At 39.4% G+C, this 13,049-nt stretch overlaps 1 protein-coding gene across 4 annotated transcripts in view; it reads left to right on the forward strand.

The window, feature by feature from the left end:
* Positions 1–262: 262 nt before the first annotated feature.
* Positions 263–13,049, forward strand: part of filip1b (filamin A interacting protein 1b) — a 265,621-nt gene continuing 252,834 nt past the window's right edge. For all 4 annotated transcript variants that reach the window (XM_069932128.1, XM_069932127.1, XM_069932130.1 and 1 more), the window contains exon 1: positions 263–639. The gene's annotated coding sequence lies outside the window, so the exon portion shown is untranslated. The remainder of the gene's footprint in view (positions 640–13,049) is intronic.

A 13,049-nucleotide genomic window follows, 5' to 3' on the forward strand; every position in this document is an offset into this window, starting at 1 on the left:
TTGCAATTGTGGCCAATGTGCCTTTTTCCTGATCAAATAGGTGCTGACATTAGGAGGAAGGCTGTGTAACCTAAAATAGTGCCTGTCTGTAGATGAAATGTTTGGCTGGAAGCCATAGCGGGAATTGATAGTTTTGTTCCTTCCCTCGGCCTGTAGCTGTAAGCTCTTCACAACTACACACAGCTCAGCTGTTCTATTGCAAAGGGAACTGCTACAAAGTTTTCAGCTGTTGACAGACTTGACTTGCTGAGAACATGGGATAAATATAACTCAGGGGAACTGTTTCCTACATAGCCCAAGTATCCGAGGGCTGTACGTATTAGCACTGGCAAACACAGCAGTGAGGCTTTACTCCGGGGAGCAGCAGATTTTATGTTCTAAACTCCGACAGTTTGAAATCTAGCTGGGGATCTGCATGAACCTTTTATGGTAACCAGTTTTGTTTGATTAAAGAAGCACGCTCTCGCACTGTTCTCGACTACTTCCTGTGTGATCCCAGTAAAAGGGTTAAGAAGAACGAGGATCTAATCTTCACTGGTTCTATTCTGCGGTAATGTTTGCCCGAAGTCTATGGAATAACAACATCCCTTGCCACTAAGCATTTGTACCCTGTCAGTGCCTTGATTCCTCCAGTTTCAGGTGAGTGCAGCATCTTCTTATCTCATAAAATAGAGCAAACAATTAAACAAACAACTTCGATGACAGCTTCTACTGTGGATTACACTTGCAAGCTACACTTGCCATTTACCCTAGGTACTGAAATCTTTTAAATAGAGAATGCTAATAATTTTTTTTTCTCCAAATCTAAACTGTTAGCAGAATAAATGATTTTTTCTGATATCAGTGTAAATACCCACACAAACCAAACGTTTATTGTTAGACTTAGTTTCTGTCAAAATTTGTAATGCTTAAGATTTTTAAAAAATCAGCTCAATAAGAATTCTCGAAACTTACTTTGCATAAACTATACTGGCGACTTTGGGAAGGAACAGTTAAAATTTGTATGACACCTCTGTTTATCAAATTTATTCAGTAGTTTTAAATCAATGCACTGTGTAATCCTAACCCTAAAAAATTGCTTTCTTTTGGGAAGCCAAAAAATACACAACAATTTGCAAAACAAGCTGTTTTAAAATCTTTCATTTGCTATCCAGCTCTTTGTAATTTAGATATTTCATGGTACATTATTGACATGTTGTGCCTCCAGCAGTGATACCGTATGTTGAACTTTTTGTTCTGCTCAGCAGTACGTGTGCAATACAGACATTCTGGATGTGTTTGGCCACACAAGTTGCCAAGGTCTTTCTTCACAACTAGTATTACCCGGTTCTATTATGTGTGATAGAAATACAAGCCTGAGCAGATGTACCTTCAATCACTGTCCCTCTCCTTGAGACAGTTGAAAAGTCCATTATTGTCAGGCTAAGATTATGTAAATCAGGGTTAGAATGAATTCACCAACACATATAGGAGTCATATTACAAAATTTTGAGTCAGTTCATCATCTCAAAGATTCTTTTGAGGCTGGCAATTGTTCATTATTCTGAAACAGTCAGTGAGACAGAAATCCCAGGATCTATGCTATGGAATGATTCATTTTTTTTTTTGCAATGCTGCTTGCAGTTTTAACATTAATAATGCATTGTGTCATTGTGGCCAGTTTTCAGCAGTTCTTTGGCAGTGATTAAGCAAAATACCAGGGAAATTGCTGGCAAATATTAACCCTTTGGGAATTATGTTATTATGTGTTGGCACTTCTTAAAAAAGTAATTTTACAATCTTCCAATTAAATGAATATAATAAATAAGTTTAACTTCCAGGAATTAGTTAATTTTCTGAATTCTTTAAAAAAAAATCAGTTTACACATACCATAATATCAAGACTGTGAGTGTACATTTAAAGTTATTGAGCGGATGAAGGATTTAAAAAATTGACGAATTGAGTTCATCCTTCATTGTCTGAAGTTAAACCTGTTGCTCGGTATTGGCAATGAGTGAAATAAATGCAGTCACAAGAGGGCAGCACGGTTAGTGTAGTGGTTAGTGCCAAACTCGATTTGAATCCAGGGCTTTCTGTAAGGAGTTTGAGTGTCCTCCCGGTGTCTTTGTGGGTTTCCTACAGGTGCTTTGGTTTCCTCCACCATCCAAAAATGTTCAGGTTTAGAGGTTAATTGGTATATTTGGGCAGCATGGGCTGGAATGGTCTATTATTGTGCTATATGCCTCAATTATCAATGTAAACTAAACCAATGGCTGCAAGACTGCTTCTGTGCAACTTCCAAATTGGATTCCTCACTGGCCAAGTTTCCGAGTGTTTGGGAAAGGGGTGTCATGGGGAAATTTGCTGATGATGTCCAGGAAATGTGAAAACATTGGCTGTGGTACCTTCCTCCAGGTTGAGACTAAAAAAGAGGAATCCCATGGGGAAAATAGGATCTATAATTCCAAGGAAACCTGGATCAGGCCTTGTCTAAATAACTAATCTCTATGCCATATGGAATTTTGTGTTCTGATATCCTGTCAAAGTGGCGATAGTTATTGGATCAGTGTGATTCCCAGGTTATAAACTGTTTCTGCAATTATGGATGCCTTTGGTAAATAAGGACTGAAAAGCACATTGCAAGTCACTTAGTGGGTTTTACAACATATAATCAACATCCTAAAATCTTTATCTTTGAACCAAATACATTTGAATTATCTATTGATTAGATGTTTTATCTGGTTACATTCCAACATAAGTTGTTATCAATGATTTACAGTCTGGAGTACAGATCCTTTAATGTTCCTATTTTGATTAGTATACAAGAACCTATTAAGAAGGATTTCCAGTTCATCAAATGTATTAAAGATTGAGAGTAAACAGCAGACATCTGCGCAAAATATATGTTAAGGTTGCAACAGCTAACAGATCAGGTCAAAGGATAAAGTATATCCATCCCGCTCATGGGCCTCCTTTTTACCAGCAGTTTATCTTTACTCCCATATTGGACCGTAAAGTGGGAAGTAGCAACAACATATTTATTTCTTATTCATCTTCTTCAGTTTTTGGATACAAAATATGTTGACTTGCATATAGTGCACCTGCTAGTAGGACCTGATAGAATTAATGACACAGACATTTTTGTACCTGGGTAGTTTCTAAAACTTCAATAGTTTTGTTTAAGTGAACTGGGTTAGTGATGCTTAATGTTTATCGAAATGCAAAGGTCCATGAACTCTATTCTCAGTAAACACATGATGCAGTTATAGTTCAAAACAATTTTTTTTGGAGTTGAATTTATGGCTGGCACATAAATTATAGGCTAAAAGAAAAATATACATGCAATTAGCACCATTCACAGCCTGTGGATGTCTGATAACATTTAATAGCAAATAAGTACAATTCTTTGAAATGAGGTTACTAAGGTAATATAGGAATTTCTGCAGCCAATTTGTACACAGGAAGCTCTTTAATAATGATCGAAGAACAGACATTTGATTTAATTCCCCTGATCTTTTTTAAAATAGAGGACCTTGAGACATCTTCTGTTTAATCTGCTTGCAATTCAATTCCTTACCACAACACTACAAGGTTAGCTTTGTTCTTTTGTCCCAGACTGAGATTTGAACCTAAAGACTGCTGATTCTGATGCCAATTGAGCAACAGGTGGATGCAATCTTATTTCAGAGGGTACTGAAAGAGAGTGCAAGAGAAATTTGCAGTGTGATGTCATTGGTGAAGCACAAATGATCAGTAGTGAGTGGGACCAAGTTTGAAGTTAAGCTTTAACCAAATTTTAATTGCTAAAGCAATGTTATTAATTTAATTAACAAATTAAACAATGTGATCAACATTAATTAAATGAATAGATAGATAGGTAGATGATACAAGGCAAGATGACAATAACCTACATATTGACTGGACTAACCAATCAGCAATAATACTGTGGAGGATGAATTTTTGGAGTGTTAAAGGAATATTAAAAAAATATACGAGGAGCCAATTAGGGAATGGGAAATTATGGACTGGTTAGTGGGAAGTTTACAATCAAATTCTGCAGGGTTTTTTTCCGCGAAGAGTGACCATGACATGATTAATAATTTTCATTTAGATGGAAAACAGTTCAATACGAAACAAAGGAAACTTTGAAGGTATGAGAAGTCAGGATTGAATTGGCTGTGATAGATTGGGGAACTTTCTCACCAAAAGCATGGCTCTTTAGAAACAAATGCAGAAATTACATTTCATTCTCGGTCGAAAACACAAAAGGAAATGTGATGCAAAGATGGTTTCCAAAAAAAATAGAGATAATGAGGTCCAAAGGTAAACTGCATAAAGTTATCAAAAAAGAAAAAAATTGAATATTGAAAGCCTTCAACAGATCTGCTTTCAAGATGAGGCATTCCACTCGAGACATCTGAAATGTTCTCCTTTTTCAAGCAACATAGCTTTATTGACCACTTTTCCTCCATTTGTCAAAGTTCTGCTCTTAGCACTTCTGCTCAGACAGAACAGGGATAGTTTCCTCTTCTCCCCACCAACTATCATCCTTCATTATTTCCACCAGCTGCAACTTGACCTCACCACCAGACACATTTGCCTCTCTTCACCCCTTCCTGCCTTCCAAAGGGATCAATCTCTCCATTATTCCATTGTTTGCTCATCTCTTCCCATCCACCCCTCCATAGCCACTGGTATTTTCCCATGGACCCATAGGAAGTGTAACACTTGCTCTTAAACCTCTTCCCTCATTAATATCTATGGATCTAAATAGACTGTTCATATGAGACATAGATTTACATGCACCACCTCCAACTTCACTGACTAAACTTGGTGCTCTTGATGTGACCTCCTCTACATTGGTGAGACCAAATGCAGACTTGGGAATCATTTCATAGAGCATCTATACTCTGTCTGGTTCTAAGCCATTTTAATTTCCCTTCCCATTCCCATCCCAATTTGCCTATCTTGGGTCTTCTTCCCTGCTCAAGTGAGGCCCACCATAAATTATAGGAACAACATCTTAAATTCCTACTGGACAGTCTGCAGGTTTGGATATAGAATTTTCTAATTTCAGGACATTTTCCCTCTTTATCACCCACCCGCATCCAGCCCATTACCCATTGCCATCCTGCTGCCTTTGGTTCCATACCCCTCCACACCTAGAACCATAGAACATTACAGCACAGAAACAGGCCTCTTTGGCCCTTCTTGTCTGTGCCAAACCATTTTTTTTGCCTAGTCCCAATCACATGCACCCAGTCCATTAGCCCTCCATACCTCTCCCATCCATGTACCTGTCCAAATTCTTCTTAAATGATAAAGTTCAGCCCGCATTCACTACTTCAGCTGGCAGATCATTCTATGCTCCCACCACTCTCTGTGTGAAGAAGTTCCGCCTAAACTATTCCCCTTTCACTCTTAATCCATGTCCTCTGAATTGTATCTCACCTACCCTCAGTGGAGGAAAAAAAAACCTGTCTACATTTACTCTGTCTATCCCCCTCATAAATTTAAATACCTCTACCAAATCTCCCTTCATTCTTCTACGCTCCAGGGAACAAAACCCTTACCTGTTTAACCTTTCCCTGTAACTCAGTTCCTGAAGTCTGGGAATCATCCTAGTAAATGTCTGCACTCTTTCTAATTGATATTTTTCCTGTAGTTAAGTGACCCAAACTGTCACAATACTCCAAATTTGACCTCACCAATGTCTTATACAACTTTACCATAACATCCTTACTCCTATACTCAGTGCTTTGATTTATGAAGGCCAATATGCTAAAAGCTCTCTTTATGACACTATCTACCTGTGATGCCACTATCATGGAATTGTGCATCTGTATTCCCAGATCCTTCTGATCTACCACACTTCTCAGTGGCCTACTATTTACCTTGTACTTCCTTTCTTGGATTGTCCTAAAATCAACACCTCACACTTATCTGCATTAAATGCCATCTGCCATTTTTCAGTTCATTTTTCCAGCTGGTTCAGATCCCTCTGCAAGCTTTGAAAACCTTCTTCCCTGTCCACAACTCGTCCAATCTTAGTGTCATCTGCAAACTTGCTGATCCAATTTACCACATTATCATCTAGGTTATTGGTGTATTTGATAAGCAATAATAGTTCTAGCACTGATTTTTGAGGCACACCATTAGGCCTCCAATCTGAGAAACAATAATCCTCCACTACTCTCTGGCATTTCCCATCCAACCATTGTCAAATCCAGTTCACAATTTCACCATGAATACTTAGCGTCTGAACCTTCCTGTCCAACCTCCCATATGGGACCTTGTCAAAGGCCTTAATAAATTCCATATAGACAATATCCACAGCCTATCTTTCATCAACTTTCATGGTAACCTCCTTGAAAAACTATCAGATTGGTTAAACACAACCTACCTATGTAGACAATATATAACGTAATATTTCTCTTGACCAAATAAATGAAAATATTTTAAAAAGAAACATTACCTATCAAGCACAACACCATGTTGACTATCTCTAATCAGTTTATGGCTATCCAAACTCTTAGAATACCTTCCAATAATTTACCTACTACTGACATCCAGTTCACTGACGTAAAATTTTCAGGATTATTTTTGGAGCCCTTTTTAAACCACACAACGATGTGAGCTACCTTCGAATCCTCTGGCACCGCACCTGTGACTAAGGACATTTAAAATATTTCTGCCAGAGCCCCCGCAATTTCTACACTGGCCCACTCAAATTCCAGGGGAATATCTTGTCAGACCCCTGGGATTTATCCATCCTTATTTGCTTTAAGACAGCAAACACCTCCTCCTCTGTAATCTGTACAGGTCCATGACCTCACTGCTTGTTTTCCTTACTTCCCATGACTGTATGCCCATTTCCTATATGCAATACTGATGAAAATAAACCATTCAAGTTCTCCCCCATCTCTTTTGGCTCCATAGAAAGCCGACCACTCTGATCTTCAAGGGGACCAATTTTGTTCCTTACTATCCTTTTGCTCTTAATATACCTGTTGAAACCCTTAGGATTTCCCTTCACATTGTCTGCCAAAGCAACCTTGTGTCTTTTAGCCTTCCTGATTTGTTTCTTGAGGTTTTTCTTGCATTTTTTATTCTCCTCAAGTAACTCATTTGCTCCATGTTACTTATTCCTGTTATACACTTCTCTCTTGTTCCGAACCAGATCCCCAATATTCCTTGAAAACCAAGGTTCCCTATGCCTTTCAACGTCGTCTTTAATTCTGACAGGAACATACAAACTCTGTACTCACAAAATTTCATCTTTGAAGGTTCTCCACTCGCACATCCTTGCCAGAAAACAACCTATCCCAATCCACGCATTCTAGTTCTTTCTCATTTCCTTAAAATTAGTGGGGGGACCTATCTCCCTGATGGATTCTTTTGTTCTCTCCTCCTTCCCTCGCCTCTATCAGGTCTTTAAACCATCATTCTCACCTCTCCTTTCTATCAGGTTCCACCACCGACAGCCTTTGTCTTCTAATCATTCACATCACCTGACATGGCTTCTTCATCAACCTGGCCCCTTTGTTTTTCCTGCCTTTCCCATTATTTGGCATCAGCTATTCTACTATCTCTGTCTGTCATGTTCCACTTCCATCTGATTTACCTATGGGGACTCTGGCCCATCCTTCCTTCCCTGTCCTCTCTCCACTGGCTTCTTCAACATTTCTCTAGCCTCGCAAAAGGGCTTCAGTGCAAAACATCGACCAATCTTTTTCTTCCATTGATGCTGCTTGACCCTGTGTTCCTCTAGCGAAGTATGTTTAGCCTCTGTCTTAAATTGGTCTCTTTTTTAGTGCTGTCTCACAAAGATAAATGCTGGTATCCCAACTACTTAAAATGATAATCAAGATGATGGAGCCAGATGTGATATGCCTAATTTTGTTAATGACAAGAAACTGGTTGGAATTGAGTTTCGATCAAGGCATAAAGAATTTCAAGTTGTTTTACACAAGCTGGGTGAGTGTGCAGATGCATGGCAGATGCAAGATAAAGTGGATCATTGTAAAATTATTCATTCGGTGGAAAAATATTGATGCACAAAGGGATTCGGGTGTTCTGCTACTCCAGTCACTGGAAGCAAACATAGAACAGAACAACAACTTGCAGGTGTGTGATAAGTTAAGAAAATAAATGGAATTTTGGCCCTCTTTACAGGATGTTTTGACGACTAGAGCAAAGATAAATATTATAGAAACATAGAAACATAGAAGATAGGAGCAGGAGTAGGTCATTCGACCCTTCGAGCCTGCTCCGCCATTCAACGAGATCATGGCTGATCTTAAAGTTCAGTATCCCGTCCCCGCCTTCTCTCCGTAACCTTTAATACCCTTATACTGAAGAAATAGATCTAATTCCCTCTTAAATATATTTAATGAATCTGCCTCTACTGCCCTCTGTGGCAATGAATTCCACAGATTCACCACCCTCTGGGTAAAGAAATTCCTCCTCATCTCGGTCCTAAATGGTTTGCCTATTATCCTCAAACCATGGCCCCGGGTTCTGGATTTTCCCATCATTGGAAACATCCCATCTGCATCCATTCTGTCCAGTCCTACCAGAATTTTATATGTCTCTATGAGATCCCCTCTCAATCTTCTAAACTCCAGCGAGTACAATCCCAATTTGCGCAATCTTTCCTCATAAGTCATTCCTGCCATTCCAGGTATCAGCCTGGTGAATCGCCTCTGCACTCCCTCCATTGCAAGAACATCCTTCCTTTGATAAGGTGACCAAAACTGCACTCAATACTCCAGGTGTGGTCTCACCAAGGCCCTGTACAGCTGCAGTAAGGTATCCTTGTTCCTATACTCAAACCCTCTTGATATGAAGGCCAACATGCCATTTGCCTTTTTAACTGCCTGCTGTACCTGCATGTTCGCCTTCAGAGACTGGTGTACAAGTACCCCTAGGTCTCTCTGCACTTCCCCATCTCTTAATCTATTGCCATTCAAATAGTAATCTGCCCTCCGGTTTGTATTACCAAAGTGGATAACTTCACATTTATCCACATTGTAGTGCATTTGCCATGTATCTGCCCAGTCCCTCAATTTATCCAAATCACACTGGAGCTTCCTGACCCCCTCTTCCGTGCACACAACCCCTCCTAGCTTAGTGTCATCTGCAAATTTGGAGATATTACATCCAATCCCCTCTTCCAGATCATTAATGTAAATTGTGAATAGCTGGGGTCCCAGTACAGATCCCTGTGGCACCCCACTGGTCACCGCCTGCCACTCAGAAAACGAGCCATTTATCCCAACTCTCTGTCTTCTACCTGCCAGCCAGTTCTCAATCCACATCAATACTTTGCCCCCAATCCCATGAGCCTTGATTTTGGAAGCCAGTCGTTTATGTGGGACCTTATCGAAGGTCTTTTGGAAGTCCAGGTACACCACATCCACTGGCTCCCCCCCATCTATTTTACCTGTCACCATCTCAAAGAATTCCAATAGATTTGTCAAGCACGATTTACCTTTTGTAAATCCATGTTGACTCCGTCCGATCCCTTCTCTGCTAGTCATATGCTCCGCTATTACATCCTTAATAATGGATTCCATCATTTTGCCCACTACTGATGTAAGGCTCACCAGCCTATAATTCCCCGCTTTTTCTCTACCCCCCTTTTTAAATAGTGGGGTAACATTAGCTACCCTCCAATCCATGGGTACTGATTCTGAATCTATCGAGTTCTGGAAAATAATTCTTAAAGCATCTGCTATCTGAATGGCCACTTCCTTAATTATCCTAGGATGTAGATTATCAGGCCCTTGGGATTTATCTGCCTTCAATCCCATTAATTTCCCCAAGACCATGTCCTTAGAGATACTGATTTCTTTCAGTTCCTCCCTTGCATTAGTCTCTATGTTTCCCAACATCCTTGGGAGATTATTTGTATCCTCTCTTGTAAAAACAGAACTAAAGTAAGAATTTAATTGGTCTGCCATTTCCTTATTCCCCATTATATATTCCCCTGATTTTGACTGCAAGGGACCTACTCTGGATTTCACCATTATGAGACCATACTTTGATTATTTAGATTATTAGATATAGTAGTCAGTCTTTAGCTATGAAAGGATACAATTACCATCGGGGGAATTGCAACAAAGGTTTACAGAAATGTTCCTGGGATGTCTTATACAGTATATTAGATTGATTAGGCCTGCATTCAGAATCAAGAAGAATATGAGGAGATCTCATTGGGAAATATAAAATTCTACCAGTATTTGATTGGCTGACTACAGGAAAGATGCTTCCCTTGGCTGGGTTTAAGAAGCAGGGTTGCATTCTCTGGATAGCAGAGATGGCAAGAAATTACTCTACCCTGAGGGCATTGAACCCAAGGAATTCTCTCCCACAGAAGCCAGTAGATGGCAAGTCACTGAATGTATTTGAGTAAATTATAGATTTTTTCCTGTAAATCCATAAAAGTGCTGGTCATGTTTTGAGGCTGACTCAGGTTATTTATCTTTGCCTCCTCTGGAAGCTACAGGACCTGTTGAGTTTCTCTAGCACTTCTGTGGATTTACTACAATCACAACCTCTTTATTTCCCCTCAAATTTCTACCTGGATTCGCTATCAAGAAGTGTGGGAGTATTAAGTTAGAGGAGTGGTTCTCAACCTTTCTCACCCTCAGATGTTGAGGCCTGCTAGGTTCCTCCAGTATATCTGTGTTTTTTATTAGAATGAACCACAGAGCATAGAACACTACTGCCCAGAAACAGACCCTCCAGCCTTCTAGTCTTTGCCAAACTATTATTCTACCTAGTCTCACTGACCTGCATCTGGACCAGATTCCTCCCAAGCATGTACTTATCCAAATTTTTCTTAAATGTTAAAATTAACCCTGCATTCACCAGTTCAGCTGACAGGTCATTCCATACTCCCATCACATGCTCCCCCTAATGTTCACTTTAAACTTTTCCCCTTTCACTCTTAACCCATGTTCTCTAGTTTTTAATCTCTCCTAACCCCAGAGGAAAAGGCCTGCTTGCATTTACACTGTGTATTCCCATCATAATTTTGTATACGTCTATGAAATCTCCCCTCATTCTTCTATGCTCCAGGGAATAAAGTCCATACCTGTTTAACCTTTCCCTCTAACTCAATTCCCAAAATCTGGGCAATATCCAAAAAATTTTTCCCTGTACTCATTTAATAATTGATATCTTTCTTGTAATTAGGTGACCAAAACTTCACACAATACTTCAAATTTGGCCTCACCAATGTCTTATACAACTTAACCACAACATCCCAACTCGTATACTCAATACTTTGATTTATGAAGCCCTACGTGCCAAAAGCTTTATTTATGACCTTAACTTCCTGTGATGCTACTTTCAAGGAATTGTGCATCCGTATTCCCAGATCCCTCTTCTACCACACGCCTCAGTGCCTTACTGGGTTACAGTGCTGTTTACTGGGTATGTCCTACCTTGGTTTGCCCTTCCAAAATGCAACACCTCATATTTGTCTGCATTGAATTCCATCTGCCATTTTGCAGCCCATTTTTCCAGCTGGTCCAGATCCCTCTGCAAGCTTTGAAAACCTTCCTCACTGTTCAATTCAACAACACTGATCTTTTCCCTCAATGATACTTTCTTGCTTTAACACCACATTCATCAACTTTTTAATATTCTGATCTTCCTAAACTTCAGGTTGGGAATACTAATCCAAGTGAAGGAGTCTCTGATCCTCTGCAAGTTTGACTGGTATAGGGAGAGAATTCAGTTAAGGTTGTGCCATTAAATCTCAGTGCCCTGATGGAGCTGAGCTGAGCAGCTGCACAGCTTCAGCTCCAGATCAAGGAAAATTGTTTATCACCTCTAGACATGTTTACTGTCAGATATGAAAAACACTTTAGACAAAAGAGGGAGAAGGATCCTTCTATGCTGGGAGAGTGGTTAGAGTGTAAAATCAACAACCACATAGACTAATTGGCATGAAGACCATAGGTATATTTAAGAAGTGACATGCATAAGAAATCTATGACAACGGGGTCAGATGAAATAATTTGATGCAGCAAAAAGGTCAATATCAATTAGCTGAGTTGAAGGACTGCCTCTTTAATCAATTATTTAAATAAATCTAAAATATCAATCTTGCTCATTGAGTCCAACCTGACAGTTCTGTGTGTACAGTTAACGGCAAATCAAAATCTCATTTTAATTGTCCAATTTAAAATAAAAAGTTATAGCTGACATAAAAATTACACCACTGAATTGGAAAAGGGAGCCATCACATTTACACTGTGGGAGTAAAGGTGAACAGATATCAGTGAGAGCAAGGACCGAGACTGATTGCATTGGCAAACATAGAGACATATTATCGTGACGATTGCTATTTAAATGCTGTTTAAATACTCTGAAAATATGTTTCTCATTGCCAGAAGTGGTTAGGTCATGTTTTTTAATAATGTTTTGGAACGTTTTTGTGGTGGAGTGAAATGCTTTATAGAACCAATCTTCCCAATTGGTCTAGAAGATCCTCGAGGAATAGCAGGGACCTATGCAATCCTCATAAGCAATGCCAAATATTTCTCATCCTTGTTTCATCTTCTTAATCTGGGCAGCACTAATGTTGCACATCAGAGATAGTGCATTTCTGGCATTTAACCCACAGAGTGGAAGGGGAACTGAAAAAGGACCATGTGGGTTGTGATCAAGTTATTTTTGTTCAGGTTCCATGAAACAAAGAGTGTGAGCTGGAGAATTACTGGGAAACTTTACTGACCCAACCTGTGCTGCTTTGATTTAAAATGGCATTAGTGTGTTTTTTTTCATTTTTCCAAAATTGTGGATCTCATGACCACAATGTATTTCTTAAATGAAATGGGCAACAGCTGGGAGATAATAGCACAGATGAAGTGAGCACTTGGAAAGAATCTAAATGTTTTTGTGGTCCATATATGAGCTGTGGTGTACATCTTAAAAGTAGATGTGGAAACATAGTAGAAATATCTACTCTGTTCTTTATCATTTGCCTTCAAGCTGTGTTGTCAGGTAAAGATCTGTGGATATATTTGGGCTGATATCGCCTCAAACCGTGCAT

This window comes from Narcine bancroftii, chromosome 4 (assembly GCF_036971445.1).
Source record: "Narcine bancroftii isolate sNarBan1 chromosome 4, sNarBan1.hap1, whole genome shotgun sequence".
Lineage (NCBI taxonomy): Eukaryota > Metazoa > Chordata > Chondrichthyes > Torpediniformes > Narcinidae > Narcine > Narcine bancroftii.